We start from the raw sequence: 15,992 nt of genomic DNA on the forward strand, positions 1-15,992 counted from the left end.
TCACTATAAAACATTTTTTGGTAGAGCAGATATAATCTAGGAATGAGGAAACAAGACGGTAGGTGAGTGGCAGTTTTTAGTGAAGCTTTAAGAGTGACTTTGCTGTTACAAAGCATCTAATATCTAGATAGGCGGAAAGATGTGTCTAAGGAGTGAAACTGGAAAGTGCATGTGTGAATCTGAATCTACACATTGGCCAGGTATCCACTTAGTGGAGGCCATAAATTGTTAGATGAGAAGTATCTCAATGATCATTTATTAATCACTCACCATATGCCAGTCCCTGTGCCTTGTGTTTTTATGAAAACTTTTAAATTTTACAATATGTTATCTAATTTTACCAATTTCCCCAAGGTCATTAGCTAAAAAAATGAAAGAGCTGAAACTCTTCCTTGGATGGTCTCATGCAAAACCCACCCTCTTTCTGCTATAACACTCTGTTATTATTAAAAGCTGGCTGTATGATTTTCGAGGTTTTATGGGGAAAGAACAGCGTATCCATTAGGACTGCATTCAATTGCTTGTAACAAACCCTAATCAAGGGTGCTTTAAACAAGGAAGGGGATTATTTTTCTCATGTAATAAGAAGTCTAAAGCTAGGCAGTTTTCAGTAGGCGCCATTCCTCCTTTTGCATTGTGGTCATAGCAACCTCATAGCAACCTCACTGCCAGAACAGGTGATGGTGCCTGCATCAGGAAAGCAAAAACCTTCTCAGGACCTTCTAGGCGACGTCCTCCTAAATCTCCTTGGCCAGAATTGAGTCATGTGACTGCCCTGCAAGGACCTCTGGGAAGGCTGGACATTTTGGTGTGGTATATTGCCCCCCAGAACAAAACCTGAGTTTTCTTAGAAAGGAAGAAAGGGAAATGGCTACCAAGGCAGCAGTAAGTAATATCTGTCCCGTGAAGACTAACTGACAGGTGGAGGATCTTGGATGTTCCTCTAATTGCTGCCTCAGAAGTGTTTCTGGAGTAAGTGGTTTCTAGGGACTTTGAGCACTACTGTTGATGAGTTTTGTTGCAAGAGAGGGAAATGTAGTCTTTGTTCTAAGCAGCCCTAGGCTCAGCTTCAATTCTATTACTTCAGAAGGAGAAAATGGGTCTTGGGGAACAACCAAGGGCTCTGCCATAGTTCTTCCACCAGCCCCTGAGACAGGGTTCCCCTTGGGAAGAAGTCTGGTGTGCACAGCCATATATTTTTCTAGACAGGAAGGGTGTGAGGGGAGTTGGTGACACAGGCTTTGGGAATGGAGGGAGAGAAGTAGGTATTTGGGGATACATGGTCATGCTGGGAACATCTGAAGACAAAGTCAGCCTCCTCTATTGGCTTGGAAATAGGCATTAAGAGTGTGAGCTGGTGTCTTCAGAGGCACCTACTCCAGGCCCTGTCACCAGCAAGGCACTTCACCTTTCTAGTCCATGTTTTCCTCTTCTGTAAGAGTAGTAGTAATCCTACCTCATAGGGTTGGTATGAGCCTAATTTGAAGTAATGGCTGTCCAGCTCCTGTATTATACTAAACATTCCATAGATGGCAGCTGTTGTTTGTTTGTTTTTTTAACTTCACCCAAGGATATGCTTATTGACTTTAGAGAGAGAGGAAGGGAGAAAAGAGATAAATATTGATGTGAAAGAGAAACATTAGTTGGTTGCCTCCTGCATGCACCCGACTGGGTAATCAAACCCATAACCTAGGTATGTGCTTTGACAGGGAATCAAACCCGCAACCTTTTGGTGCACTGGACAATGCTCCAACCAACTGAGCCACCCAGCCAGGGCGGCAGCTGTTATTTTTGATAGGAGCATGATCTGGGCCTTATGTTCCTGCTCTAATGCAGCTTACATTCTTTCCTCAACTATACTCACTCACTTGTCATCCTACTGTCAGAATATGCATTCTCTGCCCAGCTTTTTGCCTCCGGCTTTGCCCACAGTGGACTCTCAACAGAAACACCTCCCATTCTGGTGAACCCTGTAGTCCTTCATGCCTCAGCTCACCTGTCCTCTTCTCCAGGAATTCCTCTCTGACCTCTGCAGGTTCAATCAAGCCCTTCTTCTAAAAGACCACACTTCTATCACAGTTCTTATTGCACTCTTGGACAGGACTTCACTAAGTTGCTTGCAAAGACAGTCCAGGCCCTCTGGTGGTTAAGAAAGGCCTAGGCCACTCTCTTTCAAAATTCTACCAAAAGAAAAAAAAAAAAAGAGGCCCTATTTTAAATGTTTAAATGGTAGATCCTAGGTGCTGAACAAACATTTGTTAAATACCAAATTGGCACTGTTGATGCAAAAAAGCATCATCCAATGCAGTGCAAGTGTGCTATTTGTAAAAGTGCTATTTGCACATTTTTATTTATAGAGCACTACAAGTGTTTGCTTAGTGGCATGCATGTTTCAAGTTCCGTCACCCTGTGCATACATACTCCCTTCTGCAGACAATTCCCAATGACCACCTTGCCCACCCAGCTGGCAAGATGGGAGCAAATTTAGCTGGGGCCTCAAGGCTTGGCACAAGGAAGTGGGTCTCACTGAGTACCAGGGAGCTTCTGCTTTTGACACCCTCCACCCCACACCCTGGGGGTATCCCTTCTTGTGGAGAGCACTACCAATAAATTGGCCTTTGATCTGGTCAAGATAGGCTAAGGCAGGGGTTCCCCACTTCTGGGCCATGGACTGGTACCAGTCTGGGCCTGTTAGGAACCAGGCTGCACAGCAGGAGGTGAGTTTGAATGTAATGTGCTGGAATCATCCCGAAACCATCTCTTCAACCCCATCCGTGGAAAAACTGCCTTCCGTGAAACCGGTTCCCAGTGCCAAAAAGGTTGGGGACCACTGGGCTAAAGTATATAAAACAAAATGGCTTTGCTCATGTCAACCAAGATGGCTGCCAATCAGCTTTGACACTGGCTCAAGAAGGAAACTACCTAAGTCATTCCAGGTGCCCAGCCAAGTGCTGCCAGGGTGGCACACAGGCGTGTCTACAGAGAGGGCACACCTACTGAGAGAGGGCTGAGGGATCTTGGCCCTGAGCCACAGCTCAATCAGGTGCCAAGAATTTGGGTGTAATTGGGGAGGACTTCAGAGACACCACAGAGACAGCAAATCTCCCACCACAAGAAGTGGCTCCATACTACTCTGGACCACGTGCCACCCACCGGAGGCTCTGCCCGACTGAACTCTGTGAACTCCGGACCTTCCACCCCTCCTGAGGCATTGCTCCAGGGGACAGACACCCCCCACTCTGGCTGTCTCCGGAGACTGGGACTGAGACTGGGAGTAGGTTCGTTAATCTCCCTTTGATCATTGTGTGTTAACTGTGCGTGACATTATAGAGGATATTAATGTAATGTTGATGTTGTACCCTGTGTGAACCTGCATTTAATAAAAGCTGAGTTTGAGCAACAGCTCATGTAGCTCTCACCTCATTCCTTGCCGCTGCCTAGTATAGACTCAGCCGAGCGACTAATCTCCCCCTATCCGGAGATGCGACTCTCCTCGGGAGGTAGGGCCTGCAGGGGTTCTTTTGAGGGTACTTACCAAGACTTCTGCCAGCCTCAGCCCCAGTTCCTCTCCCGCGGGTCCGCAGTGGAGGCTTTCGTGGGTTTTCGACGCCCCGCCGGCAGGCGGCGCCCTCCGGCAGATCTCCCGCGGGATAGTGACCGGGCGTGCGCGTTCAAAGAGTCCCCGCGCCCTGACAGCACTTCCTAGTCCGAGGGGACAGAGCGGCGGCTGGGGTCGCCTCGGCCCGCCCTACTCCAGCCCCTCCCTCGGCGGGTTCCTGGGGCGGAGCGCTGCAGGTGCTGGGGCGGCGGACTCGGCTCGAGTCTGGTCTCGCGCCCGGCGCCAGGGACGCAGAGAGCGAGCCAGGAGCTCTGCTCCTCGGGTGAGTGCGGAGAACCGGTGCCCTCTGCTTACCCGATCCGGGGCTCGGGTGGTCAACGGCACCCGCGCCGCTTACAGGTTCCCAGACGGGCGTTCGCATCCGGGGAGAGGAATGTCCGTTTCAGGGATTCAGAGGCTGGGGTTTCTCTGCTACTTAAGAGGTCCTGGTGTTGGGCGGGGCCGTTGGTTGAAAGCCACTGACGCTGGAGCCTGACCGATTTGACTTGGGGTTTTCGCTAGCCTGGGTGCGTGGCGCCGTGGTGGGTTTGGGAACCCGGGAGACTGCTAATGAACCTGGTGGCCTGGGTTAGGCGTATACTTGCATCTTCTGTTTCGAAGGGAGATAGCTTTCAAAACAGGTTTTATAAAAACAGGTGAGGTTATAGAAATAAATGTATGTAATTTTTACTCTCCTTTCTGGCACATAGGTTGGTGGGGCGTTGTATACAGTTACGTAGACACGCGCACGTGTATGCGTTGGGGCCGATTTTGCACCCTTTCTTCTGGCCTTCGGGAGTTGGGGACCGAGCTTGGGCGCACGCCGAACTAGGAGATTAAGCCCCAGGGCTCTGCAGGGCTGTTTGTTTTTGGAGACCGTGGCGCCCCCGTTGGTTCCTCTACGATCAGCGTAGACTGGTTCGAAATTCTCTCTAGATAACCTGAGACCTCCCTTCGGAAGTTGTTGGCTGAAGCTCCTTCTCTCACCTGGCCAGGTGGCCTTGGTAGGTGGCGGCGGGGCCGACGCCCCGCGTTCCGGAGGCGACAGTGAGGACCCGGCCTGCACAGGAAAAGTCCGGTTGGAAGGAAACGCACCGTCTTCGCCCTGTTTTGTGCAAATGACTCGGGTAAGGGGCAGAGGTGGTTGCTAAAGTCCCAGAGATACGCCCACACAGATCGGAATCGCGGAGGATGTGTGAATGAGTGTTTGACTCTCAGAATTACTAATTGCTTCAGGTCAGACCGTTTTTCTTGTGCTTTTCGAGATTTTGTTAAAAAACTTTTTTAATTATAAAAATGGCTGGTATGGAGGTTATGGAGAGTTGTCAGTGGGGATCAGCCTGGCTCTATGAAAATCACAAGGCTGGGGAACGTGTACTTCTAAAACTAAGTGACATAGCACCGCAACGTAATGCCATGTGTGAGCCTTGGTTAGATCCTGATTTCATACAAAAAAAAAAAAAAAAAAGTTTGTAAAAAATTGAACCAATAGAGGAAATTTGTACTGGTTAATCTGTAGCATTGAAGAGATTAGTTTTGTTTTAGGTAATGGTATAATTGCGTTTGTTTGTTTTTTTAATCCTTGTCTTTTAGAAATAAATATTGAAGTTGAAATATAAATTGAGGATTTGCTTCAAAACAATGCAGTTTTGAGAAGCACTGTAAGTGGAAGAGGGAGGGGGAACGAGGTGAAAGGCTGAATGAAAGGTATGGGGTACAGAATTACTTAAAATGTTGTCTCTACTTTTTTGTAGCGTTTCCTCTACATGTATCAATCACCACGACCACACCACCTGTGAAGCTTTTTTTTTTTTTTTTCCAGAAAGTAGGTTTGGAAATTAACCACTAGTGCTTCTAGATTCAAGGTGTTCCACAGACCCACATTCGTAAGTCAGGTGTAAAATCTGCCTCTCTAAACACATAAAAAAATATTTTTCTCTCCTGGGATGCTGCTTTATTTGGCTCAGAAGGTGTAGGGTGTTTGCTGAGTGTGACAGAGCTGAGCGGATCAAGTTGATGCAGGTGGTTGCTGGGTCAGCTTTTTTTATACAAAGGGTATTAGCAAAGGGACGGGTTGTGTAAAATGCGTTAGCAATTTTTCTGAACTGCCCAGATCCTTTCCAAGTTATACTCATCAAAAAACAGAGCTCAGAGTAGTGAACACAACCATATACTACACTGAGAATTTGTATACACTTCTGGAAGCACTGTATACATCAATTAAAAGTGTACATTATAAAGCAAATCTCAAGGTGAGTGGATCTTATTACCTGGAAGAGATCTTATCTGCGTTTGTCCTTACCTTGTTTGCTTCAGGCATCATGACGTGTAAATATTTAGCAAAGAACTGACTCCTAAAATAATCTGCGTTTTTTTCCTTTCCAAGAACTGTGCTTAGGAGAAGAGGGACATGGGGAGTATTAATCCAACTTTCTTGCCCCCCCCCCCGCCTCTGAATTTATATCATAATTCCTCCTCTTTCTGTCATGCTTCATTAGTAATTTGGAAAAGTGATGATTGTTCAAGGGAGATATTGAAGTCCAGCAGAGGGAGGAAAGGGCGACCTACTCCTCAAGAATAGAACTCCATTTCTGTACAGAACTGATTTTAATGCCTCTTAGCATTTACTTGGCTTGTTTTCTCTTAAAAGCAATCTGTGATAGTTGAAAGTTGAAGTTAGATGGATCCTCTCAGCCTAGACCTTACTTAGTGCAGTTTCGCTAGTGTACAATAAAAGAAGCTGTAAAGACGCTTTAAGGATTCAGTTGAGGAAAGGCCAAGGCATGTCTCAGTTTTCTCGCAGTGTGTGGGAAAATGAGAGAACCAACAACCAACAGAAATCCCCTACAGTTGGAAAATATTGTAGTGAATTCATGATGGTACATAAGTAAAATTTGTTTGTGGTTCAGTTTCCTTTGTATGACAGAAAGAAAGATGCAGCTGTTCCGTGACTTTATTTTCTGCCTCAGTTCTGTAAAACAAGAGCATGGAGAGAGAAAATATAATGTTTACCATCCTCTGTGAGGGTGGTGAAATTGGACTCTGGAGAGTAGCTTGCTAATAACCATTTTAAGGAATTACCACAATGTGACACCATCTTCTCCCTCCATCACATTATTTAAGGCTGTAAACGCATTAGAAAAGCAGATTACTGCTTTGTTGGTTGAAACATGAAGGAAGGGGAGTTGGCAATCAAGTCAATAACTTCCAATACATAAAAGCTCTGCTTCCATCTACGTCCCTTCATCCCATCCTGCGAGGTGGAGCAATGGTGCCGGAGGATTGTTCTAGTTTTTAGCAGATGAGAAGATTCAAACGTAAAGACGCTGAGTAAGACTTGCCAAGTCATTTCTTCAGAGATATGAGGAAGGAAATGTATCATTTGTTGAGAGTTCATGGTAGTCTTCAGACACACATGTTTTTAATTTCCACAAATGTCTCACAGCTAAGTATTATCAGCTTATTTTGTGATGGAATTGTAGCTAAGAGAGGCTAATAGTTGACTTGAGGTCATGTAGCACATGAAAATGGAGCCAGGATTTAAATTCACTTCTGTGGGGTCTTCCTTTGGCAGACAGTGGGGCTGCACACCCAAGAGTTGGTTACTTAGTCTAGGCAAGCTGTCACTTTATCACATTCGACTGCCCTGGTTACAAATTGGGGACGTGTGCTACATCCACCTAACATAGATGTTTTATCAGGCCAGTACTGTGTTAAAAAGAAAAGCGCACCAACATTGAAAACTGGGAGATTTCAAATCTTCTGCGCTCAAGAATTCCTGAAGGCAGTACGGGAGCAGCCTTCTCTCTAAAGAAGTGCCCCCAGTCTCCACCGCTCCTTGAGGCAAGGGACAATCGCACTTAAACTATTGTCTCTCCTGCAGTAAGAGGGCTTTTTGTAAGTTTGTCTATCCAAAATGGAATCACAAAAGAGACTGAGAGACTCTTGTCTTGAGAAAAATGGGGGAGACCGTATTCCTGTGCGGGAATGAGGAGCCCTTTGTTTAAGCTGCATAGTTTCCATGTCAGAAAATGCAAGGCACGTCATCATTTTTCTTATACCCCGTTAGCTTTTCTCATCACTTCATTTACTCTAGACTTCAGAGTTTACTACCTCTGCGATACAATAAAAACAAAGTCCGTGAGTGGCCAGGCTTCAGTAGAGCCGAGCACAGCCTCCAAAATCCCAAACCACAAACTCTTTGTGAGGGAAGATGGGTCCCGGGCACTTACGGGGTTCTGCAGGATGTCATGTGGGGATGGGGCACCAAGAAACCCTCTTCCATTTGGCAGCCTGTTACTGGGATCCAGATGGATCCTGAGCTTGGGTGTTGGCTGTCTGTAGCTGCTCTGAGGGCTCCCAGGACTTGGGAAGGTCCCCTCACTCTCCCTTCTCCGCCCGCCCACCCTCTCCAGCTGGTGTCAGACCTGCACCTGCACCTGCACACTGCTAGGTGTAGCCCTGTCTGCAAGCTCTGCAGGCCTGAGGAACCAAGGGGCCCCTAGTCCAGCCTTTGAAAACTTTCTATGGTGCAAGTCTGAGGGTGGCCTGATTTCCTCTTCTTGAAACTTTCAGTTAAGAGTCATGGGACAACTGTTCTCACATCAGTCTGTATCTGGAATTTCATGACAGTTGAAGCTTCTGTTTCTGCATCTTCGCTTCCTTTCTCTGAATCTGATTGCTCATAGCTGGGAGGATGGGGCAGAAGAAGAGAAGAGGAAATGCCACAAATGGAGTGGTTTTGAGGAAATGCCATGTGCTGTTTTGAGGAATTGGTCCCTACAATGTACAATACATTGTGGGGAGAGGAAGAAATTTCCTCTGCTCCTTAGGGTCCTTTCATCTGTTCTCATAATTAAATCTGCATGAGACAGATTATCAAGAGGAAAATAACTGAATTTAATTACATACATACATGTAGGAACCTTACATACATGAGAGGTTCAGACAGAAAGGTGAAATGAAGCATATATGGCATCCTTGGTCAAGAATGAGGTAAGGCAACTTGGGGTTTGAAAGGGGGAAGAAAGGTTATTTGCAGGATGATCAGAATAGATGTTTAGTGATTAGAAGTTTGCCCTGCCCTGTAGCTAGGTCATAAAAAGTTATTTCTGGTAATAACTCTTATTATGAGCAAGCTCCCCAATTTAAAGTCTTGAAGGGAGTGGTAAAAGGATCTCAATTGTCTTCAGCTCAAAAGAATTGACATGCCGAAGTGGCACATCTTGGAAGGGCTGCAAATCCAATGCCTTGTTTGGTTGAAAGAAGGATGTTTAGAGACAAGGTTTTTTGTCATTGGATAGTTGGATCCTTTCGAGAACTCTGGGATTCAGATGCATGGATGCATGTTGCCTCAGGTACGTGATCAGTGACTCCCGAGTCAAATAGATAAGTGGTGAGGGAAAGTGGGCCAGGCGATTTCCAGCCAGAGCAAGTGCAGGGGAGGAAGCAGTCCTGAGTGTGGACTCCATCCAGGTGCCTGGGTTTATTTCTGGTTCTTCCACCACCTACCTGTGTAACCCTGACTGTGTTTTAACCTCTCTGTGCCTGAGTTTTCTCTTGTGTGAAATGAAAGTACTAATAAATAATACCTTAAATAATAACCACCACATACAACTATTAGTATTAAATGCCACATTTAATTTAGTGCCTGGCATGGAATAGGGATTCGCTGTTGGTTAGCTATTGCTTTTGTTGTTAGAGCTCTACCTCCTTCACTTTTGCCTTTGTTTGGGGGATTCCCCCCCACCATAATTTTTGAAGCAAAGCTATAGGGCAGACATATTTTCCAGGTCCAAGAGTGAGCCATGGGCTGCCCTCCTGAGCTGTCTTGTGGCCTTAGGAAAACATTCTCCCTGACCAATACTCACAGGGCATTTGGGTAGCAGCCATTGGGGGTTGAAGAGAACTGGGCTGGAGCCGGTAGCTTTGAACCAGGGCTTTGACTCTCTTGTTTAGGGATTAAACTCCACACTGATTCTGAAAAGAGATGGACTCCCCAGGTGGGTGCAGACTCCACCCTCTTGTGGAAGAGCAGACTGGTGTCAGCGTGGAACTGAGGCCGACACAGTGGTCCTGGCCCCCTGGCTGCCACGCTTGGCGAAGGCTCACAACTGCCGGGTGCTCCATGTGCCCTGGGCCCCTCCTGTCAGCTGCAGTCAGCACACCTCCTAGGAATGTTGTGAAGGGCTCATAAAATGTTTACAGAGCCCTGACACAGGCCCAGGGAAATGCCATGTCCCACTTGCCCATTCGTGGTGCAGCCATACAGCAGGTGCACCAGCAGGTTTGAAGATGCTGATAGCTAACATTTACATAGCTTTTTTTTTTTTTAATAGTTTGAGTAAGGCCTGTCTAATTTGTTCTTCAAACAGGGCTACGGGTTTATTTGTTTGCATTTGTTTCTACTTTCTTTTCTGCCTGTCAGGAAAAGTACAAAAGTGAACTGAGGTTAAGGCCAGAAATGAGCCCAGAAATGGGAACATAGGAATGAGTTATTCATTTTACTTGACCAGAGAAGGCAACATGAGTCTGTACTCCTTGTGCCCTTAAGGAGCCATAGGGAGTGGTGGCATCCTGGGAGACGTAGATTGCTTAGGTGCCCCAGGAAGCTGGAGGCATCCGTTGTGTCCAAGGAGACAGAATGGAAGTAGAGCCAATTCCCTCCAAGCAGCCAGGGCAGAGGTCACCCCTGTTAACAGCTTCTGCCCAAACACATTCATAGAAGCACCAGCTGGGGGTCAGGAAGGAAGAGAGACCATGGGCTGTAGGACTTCCTCCTCCTGCCCCAGGTCCAGCCCTTCACTAATTCATGGCCTTTCTCCTCTTATTTCTCCTCCTCCACTCCCAGCCAAGTATTCCCGTGAGACAGCAGACAGCCCCGTCCCCCAGCCTGTTCGCATGTAACCAGCCCTTGAACAGCTTTCTCTCCGTGGTCTCTGCTGTTGTCTGTCAGTATCCTTGCCTCTGACTGTGTAGGCTCCTTCTTCCCTTCTTTCAGTTTATTTTATTCTAGGAAGTTGAAGGGGAAAAGAGAACTATGACCCCACTATCAAGGGAGCCAAAGACATTAACATTTTGACATATTTTCTTTCACGTTTGTTTTTCTATAAATTTAATACATTTAACCTTTTATAAAAATTCAATTCATATTATGTTAGCATTTTAACAAAATCGTCACACTGTGATTAAAATTTATTGTAACATTTTTCAGTCTTTACAAATATCATTTGTAATAATTGCATGCTGTTTCAGCCTTTTTTTAGCCCTTCATACTAGGGAAGTAAGTGGTTGCTCTTTTTTGATATTATAAATAATTCTAAGTTAAATGTACATAAACTTTTGAATCCGTGATATAACATATTTAGTCTTCATTCCTGGTTCCTGGTTCAAAGCTCCTGGTGAGAAAAGCATCTTGTTATGAAGTCCCTTCCAGCTCTACCTGAGTTTATGCTAATGAGGTACTACTTGGTGGGTGGGGGCTGGTTGCCAGTGGAACCAGCCACGTGTTAGTGGGTTGGAACTTTTAGCCCCACCCCCTGACCTCCAAGGAAAGGAGAGGGGTTGGAGATTGAATTCAGTCGTCAGTGGCCAGTGGTTTAATCAATCATGCCTATATAATGAAGCCTCTATAAAAACCCTAAACAATGGGGTTTGAAAGAGCTTCTGAATTGGTGAGCAGTCAAGGTGCTGGGAGGGTGGTGTGCCCAGGGAGGGCATGGAAGCTCTGCACCTTTCCACATACCTTGCCCTGTGCAGAGTTAAGTCTGAGGTTCTTCCTGGTAGACAGAGTACTAGGGAAACCCTTATCAGCTGATGGCAGCTAGACTCTCATGATCCATAAAATTTGGGCCTTCAGTTCATCCTGGGGAATCCATCTCAGTAGATAAATTTCTTCTCCGGGTTCACATCAAGTGAATTTTTCTTTTCAAGGTACACATGCGTAAAGTGTTTCCCTGAGTTCTGTGAGCCATTAGAGCAAATTACACACTCTGAGGAGGGGGTCGGGTGGTGGGAATTCCTGATTTATAGCCACTTGGTAGAAGTACAGGTGACAACCTGGGACTTAGCCCTCGTGAGATCTGCACTGATTTCCGCATAGTTAGTTTTAGAATTGCTTGGTGTAGTAAAACCAACCTGTTTGGTATCAGAAGTGTTTTTAGCAGAGACTGTGTTTTTACTTTTTGATTCCATTTCACATTATTTGGGACAGATTCCTATAAGAATGATTACTGAATCAAAGGTTTTGAATAGTAGTTTTCTTTGTGATTACAAAAGCAATACATTTTCATTGTGGAAAATCTAGTAAACATAGAAGAGTGTGCAAAAGTAAATTCACACCCTTGCTCTCACCAATCAGCTTGGCTCTCTCCCTCCGGGATGTGTGCCATCTACAGTAGGGAAGGAGTCTGTGAGGTTTGTGCGAGGAAGAAGGGAAGAGACATGTAAACCAGTTCAAAGCCTTTACTGGGAGGTCCAAGCAGGCAGGCCGAGTCTGGAGTATCTGCAGTGGCAAGGGAAGGGGTAGAGGGATTTTTAAGGGTGTGGAGTAGACCCCCAGGGGGGTGAGTCACCCTGCTGGTCGGTTGCAGATATCTAGGATGTAGGTGTTTTCGAAACAACAATGTCCTCTGATTAGGGGTGGCTGACTGGAGATTAACAGTCCTTGTTTCTGGGAAATGCTCAAGGGAGAGGGGGAGGGGCAGTGCGGGTGTAACCCTCTCAGTTCCAGCGCAGGCGGTGGCTTGGGTCCTCCACGTCCCAGTACATTCTAACAGAGTCCAATGTGTGACCTGTGGACCAGCAGCATGGGCATCACCTGGGAGCTTGTTAGAAATGCAGAATCTTAGGCCCATCCCAGACATAGTGAATCAGAATCCACCTTTTAACAAGACCTGTATTCAAGTTGGAGAACTATTGGTCTATAAGGTCATGACCTTACCAATCACCTTACCTATCTGGTGGCCTGGCATTAACTACCTCTGATCTGTTTATATACTTACATTTTTTTCCCCTATTTACCTAATACTGGGATAATGTTCTGTGGAGGATGGGGAAATCTCCTCTTTTCCCTTAATGTTATTCTGGCTGATCATATAATTCAAATGACATACGTCAGATTAATAGGAGAAAATCAAGTTTTAATACATTGGCATGGGGAATTCACTTAAGCTTGAAATTTCCAAAGCTGGTAAGGCAAAATGAGATATGTATGTCATTCAGAACTAAGGAAGGAGAAGTAAGGGAATTCACGGGAAGATGAAAAGTTATATATATTTTTTTATCCTTACCCGAGGGCTTTTCTTTTCTTTTTTTTTAAGTGGCTTTTAGAGAGAGAGGAATGGGGGGGGGGGGGGAGAGAAAAACATCGATTGGTTGCCTTTTCATATGCACCCTAATCAGGGATTGAACCCGCAACCTGAGTATGTGCCCTGACTGGAAATCGAACTGGCAACTTTTTGGTCTAATGGACTGGGCTCCAATCAGCTGAGCCACACCAGCCAGAGCAAGAGTTATTGTTTAGTAAACAAAAGTATATTTGGGTCAACTTGAAACAATGGCACAGAGAGGGGACTTTGATCAAATGGGCCTTGCTCGCTTCTGTTTCCTCCCTGTCAATCACACCTAATTCAAATGAAAATATTGTCATTTTATGATGCTTCATGTCTTTTGTCTGAATTCTTTTAGGCAGTAAGGTATATGGGCAAAGGTTCTTCCTGAGTCTTCTGGGCCTTGACTGTTTTCAGCTGAAGTAATCTGCATGCCAGAGTGGCACATCTTGGGGCAACTTGTCCTGTACCACTGATTTTCTACCTCTCAGCTCCTATTCCCAGGGACTGAGGACAAAAGCACATTCCCTCAGTGACACTGGCTCAGGCATCATCAGAATCTCTGGAAGGCAGGGGGAATTCCATTACAACCCTCTGTGAGAAGTCCTGATATATACAGTTTTATCTGTCTTCTATCTTTTCACATTATGTGTCAGCGTTTTCCAGTTAATTTTTCTGAAATGTTCGTTTTGCATGGCTGCATACAAGTAGTCCATTTTATGACTCGTAATTCATCAGACTTCTTCCCTATTGTTAGGCATTTAAGTTGTTTTGATTCTTTTGGGCCAAGAGAGTATTCTCTAGGCCATTATAAGTATGCAGAAGTGAGCTCCTCCTGCAGTGATTATTTTCTTTAACTCTGATTATTTCCTTATGATAAATTCCTGGAATCAAAATGCGTGAACATTCTAAACAGGAAGTGCCCTGACACTACCTTCCTGGGCACTGGGTAGTGTGGCCTGTAGACAAATCTCTGGGGAACAGTGGTTCTGTCTGTTAGTCTCACACCTCCAAATATGGCTCGGAGGAGGCACCAAGGTGTGACTCTAAGGGAGGCTGGGCAAGTGGAAGGAAAGTCACCGGAAGGGTGGGTGGCTGGCTGCTTTTGGTGGTGTTTCCTTCCTGTTGGCCTGAATCCTGAGTTTGCAGTAGATGCCACTGGCCAGGCAGCAGCTTCCTTCAGGGTGGGTTCTCCCAAGTGCATTTCAGTGGCAGGAGGGGGCAGGAGGTGGAGCGGATGGACGTGCCTTTGGTTAGTGGAGGCCTGAAATGAGGACTGCTGGACCTGATTGGCACCAAACTTGTTTTTGTTTCGTAAGTCTGGGTCTCTTTGGTTATCTGACACTTTTCCTCCCGTTAGCAGACCAGGAAACTCAGATTAAGTAAACTTTATTCTGTAAGGTATACTCAGATTCTGAAATAAAGAAAAAGTGGAATACAGCACTGTATTTGTGATTGAGTCATAGTTTGAATTTGAGTGGCTTCCATAAATATTTTTGGAGTGAATGACTATACAAAGAATAAATTAGTTTGATTATGTTTTATAATATACATATATTAAATATGTGTGTATCACATGGCATAATTAAAACATTTAAAAATGAGTGTTAAATCATTACTTATTTACATTAACTATGCGACATATTATGATATCCAAAGGATACACACACACAGACACACACACACACACACACTATTTTCTGGAAGTAAATGTGATTGATTGATTCATAGTTTGTCTGGTAGAAAGTATTTTGGGGGGCATTTTAAATCACTTAAAAATTTGTTGAGGTACATATAGTAAAATGCACAGATCTTGTCGTATTTTGATAAATGTATGCACTTGTGTAAACAACATCTCTGTCAAGATACAGAACACTTTCATACTTCCATAAGTTTTCTCACGCCCTTTCGCAGTCAGTCACCCTACCCCAGGGGCAGTTGCTGTTCTGATTCCAGCAGCACAAGTGAGGCTTTTCCTGTACTTAACTTTCTATGAATGGAACACAGTACAATAATACAAAAAAGAATAGACTTTTATACATGGAATATAATATACAATAGAACAAAAGTGGCTTCTTTTGTCACATAATGTTTTTGAGATTCTTGCATGCTGTATATTCAGTAGTTTGTTCTTTATTAATAGCTAATATTCCATTCTTTGATGACACAGCGATTTATTCATCCATTCTCCTTGTGTTAATGGCAAACAGCACCAGTTGTTGGACCTTGGTTCAGCAACCCCAGGTCTTGAATTTGGCTAGGAAAGAATTCAGAGCCAAGGAACTCAAATACGGGCAGAGTTTATTTAGAAAGTCACTGAGGTGGAAGAACTGAGTCAGCTAGGCTGTGTGGACTCAGAAAACAAGTTAACAGAGGCAGAAGTTTATGAGCTTAGGAGAAAGGAAGGCAGCGAAAATGCGCCTGGGGGAAAGGAAGGGGAAAAGATGCAGCGTGCTCCAGGGAGTGCACATCTGGGGAAGAGGGAGTGGGGGAGGCGCGGTGTGCTCTTGTGAGGGCTGCAGTGGGTCCTTTGTCTTAAGGGCTTTTATCTGGGGAGGTCTCAGGGGAGGATCACAATAGAATATTCATCAGCTTTCCAGGTGTGTCTCCTCAGGGTCGAGGTCTCCATGACTGCTTGGTACCTGGGCAGGAGAGCATTAGTCGTTGTAGCTGGTCCAGGTGTCTGCTGTGGTGTCATGACAGAGCCTGGAGCTGAAGCACAGCTGCGACCTGGATGTTACCTCTAGTTTGACCAAAACTCTCGCTCTGTAGTCAACAGACCTGAGGCTTTGTTTCTGATTATTTCATGTGGGGTCAGAACTTCATTGTCCTGAGGGCTGAATGCTTGTGGGTGTCAGCAAGGGCTTGTATGGGAGTCTTCTGGGGCTATTCTTTGGCCTTCCTGTTCCTGCTCTAAGGGGGTCTAACACATGGACTAGCAACACGCCAAGGAAGAAAGGTCAGGTAAGGGTCCGAACTATGGCAATATGAAAAGTCAAGGGTCCTAAACCCATGACTAGTGACTTGCTAGGCGAGGAAAGGTCACCCTGGGGGCAAGATCCCTC

The 15,992-nt window shown here is 45.4% G+C and overlaps 1 protein-coding gene across 5 annotated transcripts in view; it reads left to right on the forward strand.

Annotated features, from left to right (window-relative positions):
• The first annotated feature begins 2,941 nt into the window (after positions 1-2,941).
• GPR160 (G protein-coupled receptor 160) overlaps positions 2,942-15,992 on the forward strand; it is a 46,702-nt gene continuing 33,651 nt past the window's right edge. Inside the window, exons 1-2 of one of the 5 annotated variants that reach the window (XM_090273723.1) lie at positions 3,657-3,881; positions 4,594-4,725. The gene's annotated coding sequence lies outside the window, so the exon portion shown is untranslated. The other 4 variants (XM_090273748.1, XM_090273707.1, XM_090273739.1 and 1 more) reach the window with 4 other exon arrangements.

Source organism: Furipterus horrens, unplaced genomic scaffold (assembly GCF_987537825.1).
Source record: "Furipterus horrens unplaced genomic scaffold, mFurHor1.1.pri manual_scaffold_1, whole genome shotgun sequence".
In the NCBI taxonomy this organism is placed as follows: Eukaryota; Metazoa; Chordata; class Mammalia; order Chiroptera; family Furipteridae; genus Furipterus; species Furipterus horrens.